The 18,737-nt window shown below is 43.5% G+C and overlaps 1 protein-coding gene across 2 annotated transcripts in view; it reads right to left on the bottom strand.

The window, feature by feature from the left end:
- The window catches only part of LOC105495711 (inhibitor of Bruton tyrosine kinase), a 79,890-nt gene extending 72,729 nt beyond the window's left edge, over positions 1-7,161 (bottom strand). For both annotated transcript variants that reach the window (XM_011765441.3, XM_071096810.1), the window contains exon 1: positions 6,975-7,161. The gene's annotated coding sequence lies outside the window, so the exon portion shown is untranslated. The remainder of the gene's footprint in view (positions 1-6,974) is intronic.
- Between the last annotated feature and the right edge of the window lie 11,576 nt (positions 7,162-18,737).

The following is an 18,737-nucleotide window of genomic DNA, read 5'->3' as shown; positions in this document are numbered from 1 at the left end:
ATAAACGGGTTAATTCATTTTTTTCTTAAATCTATCGACCTTTCATATTTATGGTACCTATATTTATATCAATCATCCTTACTCCATTTTTCCACTCTCATGTTTAAAGTTAACCTTGGGCCGGGCACGGTGGCTCAAGCCTGTAATCCCAGCACTTTGGGAGGCCGAGACGGGCGGATCACGAGGTCAGCAGATCGAGACCATCCTGGCTAACATGGTGAAACCCCGTCTCTACTAAAAATACAAAAAACTTAACCGGGCGAGGTGGCAGGCGCCTGTAGTCCCAGCTACTCGGGAGGCTGAGGCAGGAGAATGGCGTAAACCCGGGAGGCGGAGCTTGCAGTGAGCTGAGATCTGGCCACTGCACTCCAGCCTGGGTGACAGAGCGAGACTCCGTCTCAAAAAAAAAAAAAAAAGTTAACCTATATTGGTTGTACTCTAGAGTTTCTCTTTTCCTTCCAGTCCTTCATTCCTTCTATGCTGTATTTTTACACTCTACTAGTTATGTCCCCACAAGCTTTGAATACGCTTAAATCTACCATCTTTCTAAGAATCCCATCCCAAACCTATACCCCCTAAAACTATATCACCACCACCAACACAACAATAACCAACACTCTCATCAGTTATTCCGTTTTTACTAAGTACCCAGGCACAGTGTTAACATTGTTACTTCTGCCTGAAAGATCCTTCATCATAAGAAGAGATGATAATTAAAGGTATTCAAACAACTGGATAGCTATATTTAAAAAAACAACTTTAGATACTGTACTTACTTTATATCTTATACCAATATAAATTTTAGATGGTTCAAAGGCAAACAAAAAAACGAAACTACGAAAGCACTGGATGAAAACACAGAAGGTTCTTTTTTTATAATCACAGAGTACAAAACACCTTTTTAAGTAGGATCTGAAATCCAAAAGTCATAAAAGATTAATTCAATAGTTTAAAAATTACATAAAAATTTTTAAAGACAAAAGGAGAAAATTTTCCCTCAATATATATGGTCTTTTTAGTTCTTCCTTAATGTATAGTCTTTGGGAGCAGAGAAAATCAGCTATAAGAAGACTATTCAGAAGGACATACATGAGTTTACTATATGTACAGGGAAAGCTTCTATGTATTAGAGAGAAGTACGAAATATTCTAAATCTGTATTTTCCCACTCCCACTTCATACCACACCAAGAGTCAGAAATCTGAGATCTAACTAGTTTTCTGATCTTAAACTACTTTGATTTCGCCACCTGGAAATGAAAACATTGAACTAGATGATTATAATCCTGTCTATTAGGTTGGTGAAAAGTAGGTGCTGGTTTTGCTATTAAAAATAACGGCAATGGCCAGGCGCAGTGGCTCACGCTTGTAATCCCAGAACTTTGGGAGGCGGAGGCGGGCAGATCACCTGAGGTCGGGAGTTTGAGACCAGCCTGACCAACATGGAGAAACCCTGTCTCTACTAAAAATACAAAATTAGCCAGGCGTGATGGCACATGCCTGTAATCCCAGCTACTCAAGAGGCTGAGGCAGGAGAATCACTTGAACCCGGGAGGCAGAGTTTGTGGTGAACCAAGATCGCACCATTGCACTCCAACCTGGGCAACAAGAGCAAAACTCTGTATCAAAAAAAAAAAATTAATGGCAATTACATTTAAGAGTCCGATCCCAAACCTATGCCCCCTAAAACTATATCACCACCACCAACACAACAACCAATCCTCTAAAATGGCAATTATTTTTAATGGCAAAACCTGCAATGACTTTTGCACCAACTTAATAGCTCCAGATCTGTTTCTACTAATCTATACATTGTGTAATTTGATATAGTCCTCATAAAAGTCATCCCCCCCCTTAAAATGTTGATTTGAACAACAACAAAATAACAGAACCAAATAAAAATGTGTTTTGAGGTCAGGCACCGTGGCTTACGCCTGTAATCCCAGCACTGTGGGAGGCCGGGGTGGGCAAGAGATCAAAACAATCCTGGCCAACATGGTGAAACCCCGTCTCTACTAAAAATACAAAAATTATCTGGGCATGGTGGCGCACGCCTCTAATCCCAGCTACTTGGGAGGCTGAGGCAGGAGAAACGCTTGAACCAAGGAGGTGGAAACTGCAGTGAGCCGAGATCCCGCCACTGCACTCCAGCCTGGGGACAAAGCAAGCCTCTGTCTCAAAAAAAAAAAAAAAAAAAGAAAGTGAGCCGGGCGCAGTGGCTCACGCCTGTAATCCTAGCACTTTGGGAGGCCGAGGCGGGTGGATCACGAGGTCAGAAGATCGAGACCATCCTGGCTAACACAGTGAAACCCCGTCTCTACTAAAAATACAAAAAAAAAAAAATTAGCCCGGCATGGTGGCGGGCACCTGTAGTCCCAGCTACTCAGGAGGCTGAGGCAGGAGGATGATGTCAACTCAGGAGGCGGAGCTTGCAGTTAGCCAAGATCACACCACTGCACTCCAGCCTGGGTGACAGAGCAAGACTTCTATCTCAAAAAAAAACACAAACAAACAAAAAAGTATTTGGTAGCAAAGAGGAAAAAAAGGTACCAATTCTCAAGTAGTTTAAAAGGTTAAAAATGGAAAGCATGATACTGTAGTTACCCATTATCTATTTGCTTTTTACAATTTCTATTACCCACAATCAACCACAGTCCAAAAATATTAAATGAAAACTTTGGAAATAAATAATTTATGATTTAAATTGCATAACATTCTGAGCAGTATGATGAAGTCTCATAGTGTCCCACTCCAAACCACTCCACCTCGCCTGAGACATGAATCATCGATTTGTCCAGCATTGCCATACTGTACATGCTACCAACTCGATAGTCACTGAGTAGCTCTCTTGGTTATCAAATTGTAAAAACATAGCATATAGAGGATTCAGTACTCTCTGCAGTTTCAGGCATCCACTGGGGGTTTTAGAATGTGTCCTTGAATAAGTAGTGACTATTTATTGCATGTGGCAAAACAGTTCATCCAGTTAACTTCACTCTTTTAAAGCTCTAAAATCCCACCATCTTTGTATTTTCAGTGTATGCATAATACCTGGAAGGAACTACTTATTGGTGAATCCCTCAAACCTTACATTAAAGAATTAAGATGCAACAGAAAAGAATTGCTTAATTCATTAGTATATATAATTTAAACATTTAAAAGGGAAAACAAGAATGTTAAAAAGTTTCCATACTATCATACAGAGAAAGCAGCAACTACAGAATACTATGAACATAAACATGGAAACGATTAAGAGCTAGGATTTCTTAGAGTTTTACATATATAGATTCAAATATAGCAATGTCAGCTGTTATCAGTTATATAACTAAAAAATTACATAATCTCTCCAAGTTGTTCCTTCATCTGAAAATAGAGACAATTCACCCATTTCACAGGGTTACTATAATGATAAATGAAACTACCTAACATGGTACCTGGCACTAAATATGCATTCAACAAATGAGAGTTTTCATTACTATTGCTTCTTCAGTCACAAAAAGGTAATAAATTTTAATTCCAAAATTCATGTTTGAGCTTCATTATCACTGTTAACGCTTCTCCAAAGAAACCATTATTGATAAAGTTACTAATGACCTCCAAATTACCAAACACTTTTGGATATTTTCAATTCTTATCTTACTTGCTTTCCCTGCTTTTATGTCTTTAAAACCTCTTTCCCTTAAGGAGTCTAAAAGAGATACTGGAAGGGCAGGAAGTCACAGAAGCATTTAAGCATGGTCTCTCTCTCTCTCTTAACCACTTCTTCCCAGGGCATTATCGCTTCCCCTGGCCTTCAAATACTGGCTTCTCTCAAATGATCCTCAGTCCTCTACTTCATATTCTCCCTGATAGTTTCAATCCTTTTCATGCTTTTAACTCTACCATACACATGATTATAAATCCCCAAATCTGTCTCTTGCTCACATATTTGTCCTAAATTCCAGGCCCATATTTCCAATGTCTATTGTACTTCTTATCTATGCATTCAAAAACTGCTTATTGAAGGGGGAAGAAAGCAAAGGAAATAAGCATTTAAACACCTAATACATACAGAATGCTTTACATCAGACCAGTCAAGTAAACCACCCAAATCATACCACCAGGAAAAGAGGGAGTCAGACTTCAAATACAGATCTGTTTAATGATGAGGTCCATGTTATTTCTGCTACGCTACACTGTCTTCTTCAGCACATCCACAGTAGGTCACAAGGCATTGGGAATACGAAAATAATTAGGACCTAAATATTTTAGATAAAATAAAATACAGGTTCATGGATAATACTCAGGTGGATGCATAGCTAGTTAAACATGTACTAACTGAACAAAACTTATGATCTATTACACAGTTCCTATTATCAAAGGGTCACAGTTTGGTATAAGAGAGTAATTTTATATGGTCGAAGAGGACGACCATCCCCGCTAGAGGAGGGCCAGTCTTCAGTCAAGGGTATACGAGTAGCTGCACTCCCCTGCTAGAACCTCCAAACAAGCTCTCAAGAGAGTAATTTTATTTAGGCAAGTAACTAAAACATATCATGATTATAAACCTATGGTCAAGATAAAACAAGTGACACACAGGAATGAGGAGTGCAGAAGAGGGGTCCAGGGAAGACTTTCTACAGGAGATATATAAACTATGTATAAACTAAGACTTAAAAGATGAGTACCGGCCAGGCACAGTGGCTCATGCCTGTAGTCCCAACACTTTGGGAGGCTGAGGCAGGCAAATCACTTGAGCCCAGTACTTTGAAATCAGCTTGGGCAACATGGTGAAACCCGTCTCTACAAAAAAAATACAAAAATTAGGCGTGGTGGCACGTCCCTGTAGTCCCTGCTACTCTGGAGGCTGAGGTGGGAGGATCACTTAAAATTGGTCAGTCAAGCCTGCAGAGAACCAAGATCATGCAACTGCACTCCAGCCTGAGCAACTGAGCGAGACTCTCTTTGGGAAAAAAAAAAAAAAAAAAAAAAGAGTACCATATGCGATGGCCTGATAAATTCTGGGTGAGAGCACATTTGAAGCAGAGGGATAGTAAATATAAAAGAACTAGAATCACCTTGGTCCATTCCAAAATTTCTAAATAATTCAGAAGACAGAAGTGAGGCCTAACAACACACAAGGATAGACCAGATTTTGGACAGCCTTATGTGCCCTTCCTTAGAGATTAAAAAAAAAAAAAAAAAAGGCAGGCAATCCAAAGACAAGATGTGGTAGTAATTCCCAGGTTTCTTGCTTGGATAACAGATAGAGAAACTAGAAAGAAGAGTAAGGGGTCAATACTTTGGAAGTCAGTAAAGCAAAACAAAACTAAACAACAGAACAAACACAAAAATTATAGGTGAAATTTTGTTTTATACATTATAGATAGTGCTCTACATAAATATAATCCTTATTTCAGCCTTATTATTGCCCCTGTAAATGTGATCACTTTCATTTTCTGATGAGGAAATTCACCTGAAAATTTTAAAAGCCTACCTAAAATAATATCAACAGAAAAGTGCTCTTGATCCTACCTATCCTAGGCTACCAAACTGCTCTCCCAAAAGGCAGTTAGAAAACTTTTAATGATAGTAGTATAATGTAGTAGAAAAAAGTACCATGGAATTCAATTCAAAATAATTGAATTCAAAAGCAGTTTGGTAGGGCAGCTGGAGACTCCGAAGCTTAAGATTCAAGCGATTCTGCCTCAGCCTCGCAAGTAGCTGGGATTACAGGCACACACTACCATGCCCGGCTAATTTTTTTGTATTTTTGGTGGAGACGGGGTTTCACCATGTTGGCCTCGAACTCCTGACCTCAAGTGATCCGCCCGCCTTGGCCTCCCAGACTGCTGGCATTACAGGTATCTTTTTTTTTGGGGGGGGGGGGCGGAGCCACATTCTGTCGCCCAGGATGGAGTGCAGTGGCACGATCTCCACTCACTGCAACCTCCACCTCCCGGGTTCAAGCAATTCTCACTTCAGCCTCCTGAGTAGCTGGGATTACAGGCATGAGCCACCGCACCCGGCCTAAAAAATTTCTTGAAGTAAACTCTGGTTTGACTAAAAGTTTCTGCAAGTATTTGCAAATGTAATTATTTTTAGAAATCAGTTCTGTCCTCATCTACCTTCCTTCAATTTCCAAAACAAATAAAAGTTAAGGAATTCAAAATACAAAAAGAGAAATGATCAAGAGGGGGCTGGCAAGTCTGTGAATTTACACCACTTTATGGGCATTGAAACACTACTACTCATAAAAGTCACATCCTTTCAGTATTTCTGATAAATTTCAAATGGCCTACTTCGAGCATAAGTTAAAAGGTGCTACATGAATCTCTGGCTAACACAGCCAAGTTTTATGAACCACGTTGGAAAATAGGAGTCAAGGACGGCCTGTGTTACCTAATTCGCAGCTGAACTAAAACTCTTTGAGCCAGACAGATCTGCCTGTTACAAAAACAAAAGGCATGTCTTCTCTGTCTCTCTCACCACCCCCCACCACCCTCCAAAAAGAATCAGTTCCTTTTTACATAACAGTGAATGTCCACATATCAGAGTTCACCACCTGCTTCCCGACAGAGTCGGTATCCGCGGAGTGGACTCAAACTTGTGACTCCAGGAAGGGGATAAAGAACATGAGCGCCCCTAGGAATGGCTTCAAATCCAAGACTCGAAGGAAAGTGACACTACACAACTATCACAACTAGGAAGGCAATGTCGCTGGAGGGCGTGTCCCGCAGGACGGGAGCTTAGCGCATCGCCGGGACAGGCCATTCATTAGCTAAAGGGGGCGGTAGGGACCCTGGCCACTCGGCCCTCTCCGCGCGGCCTCGCGCGAAGCCCGGCAGCCTCAGGGCCGCAGAGTCCCCTCCCTACGGTCCCCCCGCGCAGCCGTCCGCAGCCACCCGCACCCTCCGGAAGGCGAATACTCTCCCCCTGCCCCCGGACTGAAGGGAAGCCGCTCCGCACAGTCGGGCAGCGCCAAGCCCTCCCTCACCAGTCGCTAGATGAAACTGCGCCGGTGGATTCCGCAGGGTCCACACAGAGCCACACAGGGACTCATCCTCAGTGAAGGCAATAAGAGAAACCGAACGGCGCCAGAGGGGCCGGTCCCCAGAGCCGGGTCAGTTCGGCAGGCGGCTGCAACCCAGCCGCGACTACAAGAATCGGGAAGGGGGATGTGGAGGAAGGGCCCGAGCGGGCGGTACTCAGTAATAAGGCGGGCGCTGATTGGCTAGGGCTCCTGTATGTCTCTTGATGATTGGCTAGGGCTCCTGTATGTCTCTTGATGATTGGCTGGTGCTTGCCCAGAAGGTTTCGCGTGGCAGCACCTCTGCCATGGTCTTTTTCCCTGACGCCCCAAAGGAGCTTGACCTCGCCGGCCTTGGGGCGGCTGACTTAGGCCAGGGGCGGGGAAGGGAGAAAGGCCGCAGCAGGGGACTCTAGGCCAATAGCGGTGATGGGAGTGTCGCTTTCCAGGCCAGCCATCTCCTAGTTAGAAACGTCTCTCCAGGCAGCTGGAGACTCGGAGGGGAGGCTAAACCGGAGTGGAGAAGGAGACCTGGCCAGATGCCTTGGACACCCGGTCACTACGCAGCAGAAGCCAGGTGCATAGGCGTCTTGCACAAAAGAGTTTCCTCCCGTGGCCTTAGCAGTGGGGTTACTGCAAAGCCGAAGGTGTAGTCTACGTAAACCCAGCCTCACCCCTCTCTGGATCGCTATACACCCGGATTATCTGGCAGTCACTCCTTTGGTCAGAAGGCGTCACTGCCCTCTTAGATCACCACAGTGGGACTAGCTGCCGACCCGGGTCACGCCACTCAGTGCCTGACACCAGGCTTACACTAGGCTTTTTCCACTTGAACTCTGAATCTAAAGGCCATTTAGAAAGTGGTCGAGTGAAAAAACTAGGAGGGACAGTAGCCAATAATCAATACTAGGGTACTGAATGGGAAACATACTGCTGCTGAATGCCTAATATGGTAAGCACTCAGTAAATGATTGTTCAAGGAGGGGTAGTGTGACTCAGAACAAACGACACTAGGAATCACAAGTTGGCTGTACAGCTCTGCCACGTTGTGAATTTTACAAGCCATTGAGTTGGCCTCATCTCATCTCTAAAAGAAAGGAGTTGTGCACGTCTTAATCCCCACTGAGCTCTGCTTGCTCCGTTTTGAAGCTTTTTTTGTGGAAGAGTAGATTACTAGCCCAAAGCCACACAGCTGCTTAGCGAAAGAGAAAGGGAGACTAGGACCCAGCCCTCCTGCTGCCCTTCCCAGCACATAATTGTTTCTTTGCTCTTTATTCTGAATACCCTACTTCCTACAAAACAAAAACCAGTTAGTAATGTAAAAATTGAGTGATTTTGAAAATAAGCTTAAGTTGTATCTCCAGATATTTTTTGAAAAAGAAGCTACGTATAATGACTTTCATGTTCATGAACAAAGAAGCCAATAAAAGCAAATAAAGCTACTAATGTAAATAAACGCATTGACCTGAGTTCATAACTTTTCTCTCTCTTTCTTGTATCTGGGCAAGTTAATTCACTTTTCTGAAGCCTCAGTTTCCTCATTTGCAAAATGGGAGAAATAATCTATTTTGGGGTTGTGAAAATGTAATGATAATATATAGCACTTAGCAGAGGGCCTTAGTAGCGCACAATAATACTTCATAAATAGTGCTAATAAATGAAGTATTACCTTAGTGGCTGAATTATTCCAAGCAGGCATTCATTATTTTAAAAATGACAGCCAAGCAAAGTGAGTCACACCTGTAATACCACCACTTTGGGAGGCAGAGGCCGGTGGATCACTTGAGCCCAGGAGTTCAAGACCAGCCTGGACAACATGGTGAAACCCTGCCTTTACTAAAATTAAAAAAAAATTAGCCAGGCATGGTGGTGCACACCTGTGATCCCAGCTACTCAGGAAGCGGAAGTGGAAGAATACCCTGAGCCCTGGGAGATCAAGGCTGCAGTGAGTCAAGATCAGGCCACTGCATAAGCCTAGGCAACTGGGGTGAGACCCTGTCTCAAAAAATAATAATAAATAAAAGTAAAACTTACCAGGTCTCGGACAATTTGTGGTAAGCATTTGGGATCCAACAGTGGACAAAAATACATGTAGATCCAGATATTCCCAAGCATAATAAATTGCAACATTTATAAGTATTACAAAGAATACTGTGATAGATTTAATCTGACTTCCAAGAGATGTGACACATGAAGTAAAGAATGAGTAGAAGATAACTCAGATAACTAGATAACAAGGAGATAAGTAGACGAAGCAGGAAAGAAATAACCTTCCAAGCGAAGGGATATAGAATTGCTCCCCTTTTCCCAGGAAAGTTAGATGCTTTCAAAAGTACTGACTGGTTATTTGCAAGACAAAATATTAAAATAAGTAGAAAATATTAAAAATGAAATACAATTAAGTGAAAAATATATTGTAGATGTGGTTAAGTGAGGAAGAAATCAAAATGAGCCATTTTGTTTGATTTTTTAAAAAATTTTGTGTTTACACATTAAAGAATAGGTCAAAATATATCTACAATGATTTTTCTGTGGTGGAATTATGGGTGATTCTTAATTTCTATCATTTTGACTTTTGTAATTTTTATTGCAATAATTTAAATATTACTTGAATGATTAAAAAAATCAAAGTTTGGAAAAATAATTGACTAGAGTTTCTAAAGTCGTTTTATTTTTTAAAGTAAAAAATAAAAAACCAGAGATGGCTTTAAAAGATTGCAGTGATGGGGCGAGGGAGTAGAAAAAGAATAGCACAGGCCTCAAGAGTGGAGCACTGCAGAAATGTTTCTAAGCCACATGGCATCTATAATAAACTCCCCATATACCATTTTTCCAAAATAAATTGGTAGTACTATCCTTTATAATTAAAAGTACTAACATCATTATGTGTATTTTGCTGTCTTTCAAGTTGTATAGGAGTGGGAAATGACAGTGCTGGTGGCGGAAGAGAAAATACTAGAATTTGATTAGAAACTCAAACCTGATTACGGTCTGCAAGAATGGTTATTAGAGGATGATCAGTAGTGCAGCTGGCCTAGAGATAACTGGAACCTTATTGTTTGGCCTCATTCTCTTCTACTCCACACCATCTTCCACAGGACATCACTGGTTGACTACAACTTTCTGGCACATAAATTAAGTACCTTACATAAATCACATATCTCCCCTCAGGTTTGCCACTAGGGAAGATAGCACTGAGCCTATTATCTCAAGCACAAAAGTTCTAGGCACCATGTCGGCTTGGATTAGGTGAGGAATCAAGGATACCATGATTGACAGCCTCTATTAGAGTCACGGTTAAAGCAGAGTGAAGAATAACTCTCCAAAAGAAAGCAGGGTGCGGCAGACAAAACAATAGGCCACATAGGGTGTTTGTGTTCTTCTGGATTCAGGTGTATGATCCCAGCTGCATTCTTCCTATAGAATCATTATCTTTCCAATCCTTACTTACAGAGGGCCACCTCCCCACATATCTATGAAGCCTTTCCAGATGGCCTTTCCTAACAATTATTCCCTTTATACTGCTTCTATCACTTAGTCATATAATGTATCATACTGTTTTATTTTTAGATTTGTTAGTTTTACTAATGGAAACAAGGGTTCTAGAGGCAAGCTGCCCGGATATGAAATTTTACTGCTATGCTTACTAGCTGTGAGATGTCAGACAAGTTACATAAACCCTTTAAGCCTAGTTTCCTCATCTCTGAAATAGGGTTAATAGTATTGCTTTCATAAAGTTCCTAAGAAGTTTAAATGAGATTATGTAGATACAATATATATATTATAGATATGAAGCTCTTAGTACAACTCTTAGCAACTTAATTGACATAACCTGAAATGAACTTCTGGATGAATCTGTTTCCACCAAATTAAAGGGTGGAATGGGGAAACAAAGAATAACCCACAAGGTGGCAGTATTTGAATATAACTTTAGAATCTTATGTTTAAAAGCATAGTCCACCAAAAAAATCTCTGAAATTCAAGGCAAATACTGGAGAAATTCAAGGCAAATTCAAAGCCTGAATGAAATAAGCAGAACTTTGAGATAAATCAAACTTATAAACTTAGCAGGTTTAGCATTCTGTTATAATCAGAACACTGAACTCCCAAAACTCTTTCCTTTACTATGACTGAAAAATGTATCATTTTCCTTTCTCAGCCTATCTTACTGAGAATTGCTCCTATTCCTTCTCTACTTAGCTAAATAATAATTAAATCTGTGTTGTCACACAAAACCAAACAGGCTTTGTGTGAGCAACAAGGCTGTTTATTTCACCTGGGTGCAGGCAGGCTGAGTCTGAAAAGAGAGTCAGCAAGCGTGGTGGGATTATCATTAGTTCTCATAAGTTTGGGGATAGGCGGTGGAGTTAGTAGCAATGTTTTTGGGGCAGGGTGTGGATCTCACAAAGTGCATTCTCGAGGGTGGGGAGAATTACAAAGAACCTACTTAAGGGTGGGAGAGATTACAAAGAGTCTTCTTAAGGGTGGGGGAGATTACAAAGTACCCTTGATCAGTTAGGGTGGGGAAGAAACAAATCACAATGGTGGAATGTCATCAGTTAAGGCTATTTTCACTTCTTTTGTGGATCTTCACTTGCTTCAGGCTGTCTGGATGTATAGGTGCAGGTCACAGGGGATATGATGGCTTAGCATAGGCTCAGAGGCCTGACATTCCTGTCTTCTTATATTAATAAAAAAAGCAAAACAAAATAGTGAAGTGTTGGAGCGTCGAAAAATTTTGGGGGTGGTATGGAGAGATAATGGGCAATGTTTCTCAGGGCTGCTTCGAGCGGGATTAGGGGCAGCGTGGGAACCTACAGTGGGAGAGATTCAACTGAAGAAAGATTTTGGGGTAAGGGGTGATATTGTGGGATTGTTAGAAGGAGCATTTGTCAGATTCTTAACAAGAATTGATCGTCCAGCTAGGGTGTCTTCATATGGCTGGGAATCTGGACTAGGCAAGAGAAGATTAGCAGCCTGGCAAACTTCCTGTCTAGCCTGCTGGAGGACTGGAAGATAGTCGCCTAGAGGGTTGGTGTCTGGGATGAGGTTGCGGCCGAGTAAGAAAGTGCATCCATATAAAAGTTCAAATGGACTGTACCCTGTAGCATCTTGAGGACAGGCTCTAATTCTGAGAAGGGCAAGAGGTAAAAGTACTGTCCAGTCCTTTTTAAGTTGGAGCCTGAGCTTAGTGAGATGTGTCTATAAAAGACCATTAATCCATTCTACCTTTCCTGAAGATTGAGGACGGTAAGAGGTATGAAGGTTCCACTGAATACCAAGAGCCTGGGAAACTGCTTGGATGATTTGACTAAAAAAGGCCGGTCCGTTATCAGACTGTATAGAGGTGGGAAGGCCAAACCAAGGAATTATGTCTGACAAAAAGTGGCCTTCTCAGACCCTGTGGGAAAGGCCTCTACCCACCCAGTGAAAGTGTCTACCCAGATCAAGAGGTATTTTAGTTTCCTGACTCAGGGCATGTGAGTAAAGTCAATTTGTCAGTCCTGGGCAGGGGCAAATCCTGCAGCTTGATGTGTAGGGAAGGGAGGGGGCCTGAACAATCCCTGAGGAGTAGTAGAATAGCAGATGGAACACTGAGAACTGATTCCCTTAAGAATAGATTTCCATGATGGAAAGGAAATGAGAGGTTCTAAGAGGCGGGCTGGCAGCTTGTAACCTACACAGAAGAGGTTATGAAATTATGATGGAATAGAATTGGCCTGTGAGGCTGGAAGGAAATATTTTCCTTGGTCCAAGAACCATTTGCCTTGTGTGGGAAGAGATTGATAGGTGGAAGTTTCAGTGGAAGAGTAGGCAGGAGTGACCAATGAGAAGGAGAAAAACTGGCCGTGAGGGACAAATGCTAGCTGCTTCTTTAGCTACCTTACAAGCATAAGCATTGCCCTGAACGATGGAATCTGATGCCTTTTGGTGGCCTTTGAAGTATATGAGTCCAGCTTCATTTGGAAGTAAAGCAGCCTTGAGAAGAGTTTTTATTAAAGAGGCATTAATGATGGAGAACCCTTGCATAGTAAGGAAACCTCTTTCAGCCCATATAACAGCATGGTGGTACAGGATATGGAAGGCATATTTAGAGTCAGTGTAAATATTGACACAAAATTCCTTTGCAAGAGTGAGGGCTCGAGTTAAGGCAATGAGTTTGGCTTGCTGAGAGGTAGTGGAGGAAGGCAGAGAGGTAGCCTCAATGATAGATGTGGAAGATACTATAGCATAGCCTGCCTTTGCTGGTGTGTGGCGATTAAGCCTGGTGGAACTGCCATCAATAAACCAAGTGTGATCAGGGTGAGGAACAGGAAAGAAGGAAATATGGTGAAATGGAGGGAATGTCAGGTGTATCAGAGAGATACAGTCATGGGGGTCAGGTGTGGTATCAGGAATAATGTCGGAGGCCGGATTGAAGTCCGGGCCAAGAACTATGATAACTGTGAGACTCAACAAAGAATGAGTACAGCTGAAGGAGCCTGGGAGCAGAAAGTAAATGTGTCAAGTGTGAGGAACAAAATAGATTTTGGAAGTTATGAGAACTGTAGAGAGTGAGTTGAGCATAGTTTTGTGATTTTGAGGGTCTCTAAAATTATTAGGGTGGCAGCTGCCGCCACACAGACATGACGGCCAGCCTAAAACAGTAAGGTCAAGTTGTTTGGACAAAAAGGCTATAGGGTGTGGTCCTGTTCCTTGTATAAGAATTCCGACTACATAGCCCTGCACGTCAGCTGTGTGTAATGACAAGGGTTGGGATGAGTCAGGGAGAGCTAGTGTGGGAGTAGTCTCTAAAGCTGTCTTCAAGGAACGGAAAGAGCAGTGGGGAAAGGATTTAGGATCTATGGGGTCAGCTAGGCTTCCTTTTGTGAGTTTATATAATGGTTTTGTTAGGATGGCAAAACCAGGTATCCAAAGGCAAAAGTATCCAACCATGCCAAGCAAGGAAAGGAGTTGTTGTTTTGTAGAAGGGGTTGGGGTTTTAGAGATCAGTCAGACACAATCAGCAGGGAGAGCATGTGTGTTTTTATAAAGAATTATGCCAACGTAGGTAACGGATGGAGAAGAAATTTGAGCTTTGGAGGGGGATACCCAATATCCCTTGGAGAATAAATGTTGAAGGAGCAGGAGGGTGTCTAGTTGAGAAGATTCAAAGGAGGGGCTACAAAGTAGAAGGTCATCAATATATTGAATAAGGTGAGAAGTGGAGGGATGGAAAGAAAGTAAATCATGAGAAAGAGCTTGGCTGAAGTAATGAGGGCTGTCCCTGAAGCCTTGCGGCAGCACAGCCCAGGTAAGCTGCTGGGACTGATGGGTGTCAGGGTCAGTTCAGGTAAAAGCAAAGAGAGGCTGGGATGAGGGGTGCAGGGGAATAGTGAAAAAACATCTTTAAGATCAAGAATGGAATAGTGAGTTGTGGAGGAAGGTATTGAGAACAAAAGAGTGTAGAGGTTGGGCACCACAGGGTGGATAGGCAAAACAATTTGGTTGATAAGGTGCAGATCCTGAACTAACCTGTAAGACTTGTCTGGTTTTTGAACGGGTAAAATGGGAGAAATGTAATGAGAGTTTATAGGTTTTAGAAGCCCATGCTGTAGCAGGTGAGTGATAACAGGCTTTAATCCTTTTAAAGTCTGCTGTGGGTTGGGATATTGGCATTGAGCCGGGTAAGGGTGATTAAGTTTTAATGGGATGATAAGGGGTACATCATCCATCGCCAAGGAGGGAGTAGAGGTGCCCTATACTTGTGGATTAAGGTGAGGAGATACAAGCAGAGGATGCGAAGGAGGCTTTGAACTGGGGGAAAGGGCGGCAGTGAGGTGTGGCTGTAGCCCAGGAATAGTCAGGGAAGCAGATAATTTAGTTAAAATGTCTCAACCTAATAAGGGAGCTGGGCAGGTGGGGATAACTAAAAAGGAGTGCATAAAAGAATGTTGTCCAAGTTGGCACCAGAGTTGGGGAGTTTTAAGGGGTTTTGAAGCTTGGCTGTCAATACCCACAAAAGTTATGGGGGCAAGGTAAACAGGCCCTTGAAAAGAAGATAATGCGGAGTGGGTAGCCCCCATATTGATTAAACAGGGGACAGACTTACCCTCCACTGTAAGAGTTACCCGAAGCTCAGTGTCCGTGATGGTCCAGGGGGCCTCCAAGGCAATCGGGCAGCGTCAGTCTTCAGCTGCTAAGCCGAGGAGATCGGGGAAGGAGTCGGCCGAGGAACGTTGGGTTTGGGCTCCAGGGACTTGAGGAGCGGCAGCAATGTGAGTTGGACAGTCCGACCTCCAGTGGGGGCCCGCACAGACAGGGCACGGCTTAGGAGGAATGCCAGGCTGCAGGCATTCTGAGGCCCAGTGGCAAGGCTTTTGGCATTTGAAGCAAGGTCCACGAGGATGTTTTAAAGGAGCCCCTGGGAGCTGTGGCTTGGGTGTTCTGAAGTTTTTGTATGCTGGAGACATGGTTGTGGGTTGTCTTACAGTGGAGGCAAGTAGCTGTAACTAAGAAATGCATTACTGTCTGGCTACTTCCTCTCTATTATTGTACACCTTGAAGATGAGCTTGGTTAAGTCCTGTTGTGGGGTTTGAGGGCTGGATTCCAATTTTTGAAGCTTTTTTCTAATGTCAGGAGCTGACTGGGTGATAAAATGCATATTAAGAATAAGGTGGCCTTCTGGCCCCTCTGGGTCTAGGGCAGTAAAGTGTCCAAAGGTTGCTGCTAAGCAGGCCATGAACTGGGCTGGGTTTTCGTCTTTACCTTGGGTAGTTTCTTTAAGTTTGTCATAATTAACAGCTTTGTGAGTTGCGTTTTTAAGCCCTTCAACTAGGCAGGAAACCATGTAATCTCGCCTAGCTATACCTGGGGAATCTGCCTGACGGTTCCATTGGGGATCTTCTCAGGGAACTGCTCTAATGCCTTCCTGGAGGTCTGGCTCATGAAGCCCGTGGTTATCAGCGTGAGACTGCGCTAGAGAAGAACTTTTCCTGTTCATCTGGGGAGAGGGTAGAAGTTAGGATGACATTTAAGTCACTCCAGGTTAAATTGTAGGACAGAGTTAGATATCGGAATTCCTGTATATATTTAGTGGGGTCTGATGAGAAAGAGCCTAAACGCTGGCTGATATGGGAAAGGTCTAATAGAGAAAAAGGCACATGTACCCTGACTATGCCTTCAGCTCCAGCCACCTCTCTAAGAGGAAATTGTTGGGAAGGTGGTGGAGGGCTAGTCGCGGAACAAAACTGTAAGCCAGACCGGGTGTGAGGAGGGGAGTTGATAGAAAGATTATAGGGTGGGGGAGCAGAGGCTGAGGAAGAATTGAGACCTGGCTCCGCCTGGCGAGGAGCAGCCTGAGAAGTGGAGAAGTCAGATGAGTCTGTAGAAAAGAAGGATTCAAAGGACTCAGAGCTTGGGGTGGAGACTGAAGGAACAGACAGGAGAGAAGAAAGATGTGGGACGAGTCGCATTGGGAGCAGAGAGACTAGGGAGGGACCAATGTGTATTTTTTGTTGTTGTTGTTGTTGTTGTTGTTTTTTTTGAGACGGAGTCTTGCTCTGTCACCCAGGCTGGAGTGCAGTGGCCGGATCTCAGCTCACTGCAAGCTCCGCCTCCCGGGTTTACGCCATTCTCCTGCCTCAGCCTCCCGAGTAGCTGGGACTACAGGCGCCCGCCACCTCGCCCGGCTATTTTTTTGTATTTTTTTTTAGTAGAGACGGGGTTTCACCGTGTTAGCCGGGATCGTCTCTCGATCTCCTGACCTCGTGATCCGCCCATCTCGGCCTCCCAAAGTGCTGGGATTACAGGCTTGAGCCACCGTGCCCGGCCTCTTGTTGTATTAAGAAGGATTCCATAAAATGTGTAAAAGAATGCCGGGACGTCTGGCACCTCAAACCATTTGCCCATTTTTTCGACAAAAATTGTCTAGGTTTCATAGGATGGAGAAATCATAAGTGCCATTTTCTGGCCATTTAGAAACATTGTTGAGTTTCTATTGGGGCCAAGCGGTGTTGCAGAAGAAAATAAGACGCTTAGATTTTAGGCCAGGTGAGAGTTGAAGAGGTTTTAAGTTCTTGAGAACACAGGCTAAAGGAGAAGAAGGAGGAATGGAGGGTGGAAGGAGTCTGCCCATAGTGAAGGAGGCAAGTTTAAAGAGAAGGGTAGAGACATAGAGAAGTGGGGTGGGGAGCAGCCCTGGGCTGCAATGTGGGTGACCAGCCAAAGCAGGTGTCCCTGCAATTCACTTGCCACCAAGGGAATGTGGGTGAATGACCAAGGCAGGCATCCCCACGGTGATCAGAAACCAATGGAGTGTGGGTGGATAATCAGGCAGGTGTCCCCGCAATAATTAAACATCAAGGGAAGGCTGTCTTCCCGAGGCCATGACTGGCACCGGAATTCTGGGTCCACGGGTAAAATGTGTCTCCTTTGTCTCTACTAGAGAGGAAAAAGAACTGAAATTGGAAGGGCAGGGAGATTGAAGGGTAGCAAGAGAGGCTGGAGAAGAGAGTGAAAAGAGTGCTTATCCGATCTGAAATTGGTGAGATGTTCCTTGGGCTGGTTGGTCTGAGGACCCAAGGTCATAGGTGAATCTCTTCATGGAGTGAGGATGAGGACAGGGGACTGGTCTCCTGAAGGAGTCCCGCTGACCCGGAGAGAGAGAGAAGAAAGAAAAAGAGTGAGTTTGATACATAGTGATTGGAGCCTTCTCTTCATGCCATAAATCCCTAGGACTGATAGAAAAGACACACTTAGGCTGGGCGTGGTGGCTCACACCTGTAATCCTAACATTTTGGGAGGCCAAGGCAGGCAGATCACCTGAGGTCAGGAGTTTGAGACCAGCCTGGCCAACATGGTACAACCCCGTCTCTACTAAAAATATAAAAATTAGCCGGGCATGGTGGCAGGCACGTGTAATCCCAGCTACTCGGAAGACTGAGGTGGGAGAATCACTTCAACCCAGGAGATGGAAGTTGCAGTGAGCCAAGATCATAAGAGCGAAACTCTGTCTCAAAAAGAAAAAAAAAAAAAGAAAAGAAAACAGACTTAACATAATTAAAATCATCAGTGCATTGTAAAAAAAGAACCTTGGCCATTGAAGGTCCAGAACTTATGAAGAGTTCTTGAAAAATGAATAACAGGCTGGATTGGAAGAAGTAACAGCCTGTGGTGTCATGATACATATTGGTTGTCATCCACAGCTCCTGGCTTATAATTCCCATAGCCCTTGTTACAGTCATTTGTTATAAAGTTGGGTGTGTTAGACCTCAGGAACAGGCCTCTGACCTTCTCCTGCCCTTCTTCCACTCTAATGTTTCCCCACCTTTCTGACTCTGGGTCTTAAGACCCTCCCATGAGAGAGTCCCACCCTATACCCTGCGGGAAGGAATACTGATGTCATAAAAATCCAAGAGGACAGAGTTCATGAGCTTCCAGATAGGTGAACATGTGGAAATTCCTGGAGGGTGGCACACACAGGGAGGACATGGAAGCTCCATGCCCCTTCTTTCATATCTCACCCTATGCATCTCTTCATCTATATCCTTTGCAATATCCTTTATAATATACCAGTAAATATAAGTATTTCCTGAGTTCTGTGAGCCACTCCAGCAAATTAATAGAACTCAAAGAGGGAGTCATGGGAACCCCAACTTGAAGCCGATCAGTCAGGAGTTCCAGAGATCTGAACTTCTGACTGATGTAGGGGGATATCAGAGGCATTTGAACCATAGTGACTCCATCTT

The sequence above is a fragment of the Macaca nemestrina genome, chromosome 5 (genome assembly GCF_043159975.1).
Source record: "Macaca nemestrina isolate mMacNem1 chromosome 5, mMacNem.hap1, whole genome shotgun sequence".
NCBI classification, from domain to species: Eukaryota; Metazoa; Chordata; class Mammalia; order Primates; family Cercopithecidae; genus Macaca; species Macaca nemestrina.
The sequence above is the reverse complement of the archived record's forward strand: the minus strand, read 5'-3'. Positions and strand labels throughout refer to the sequence as shown.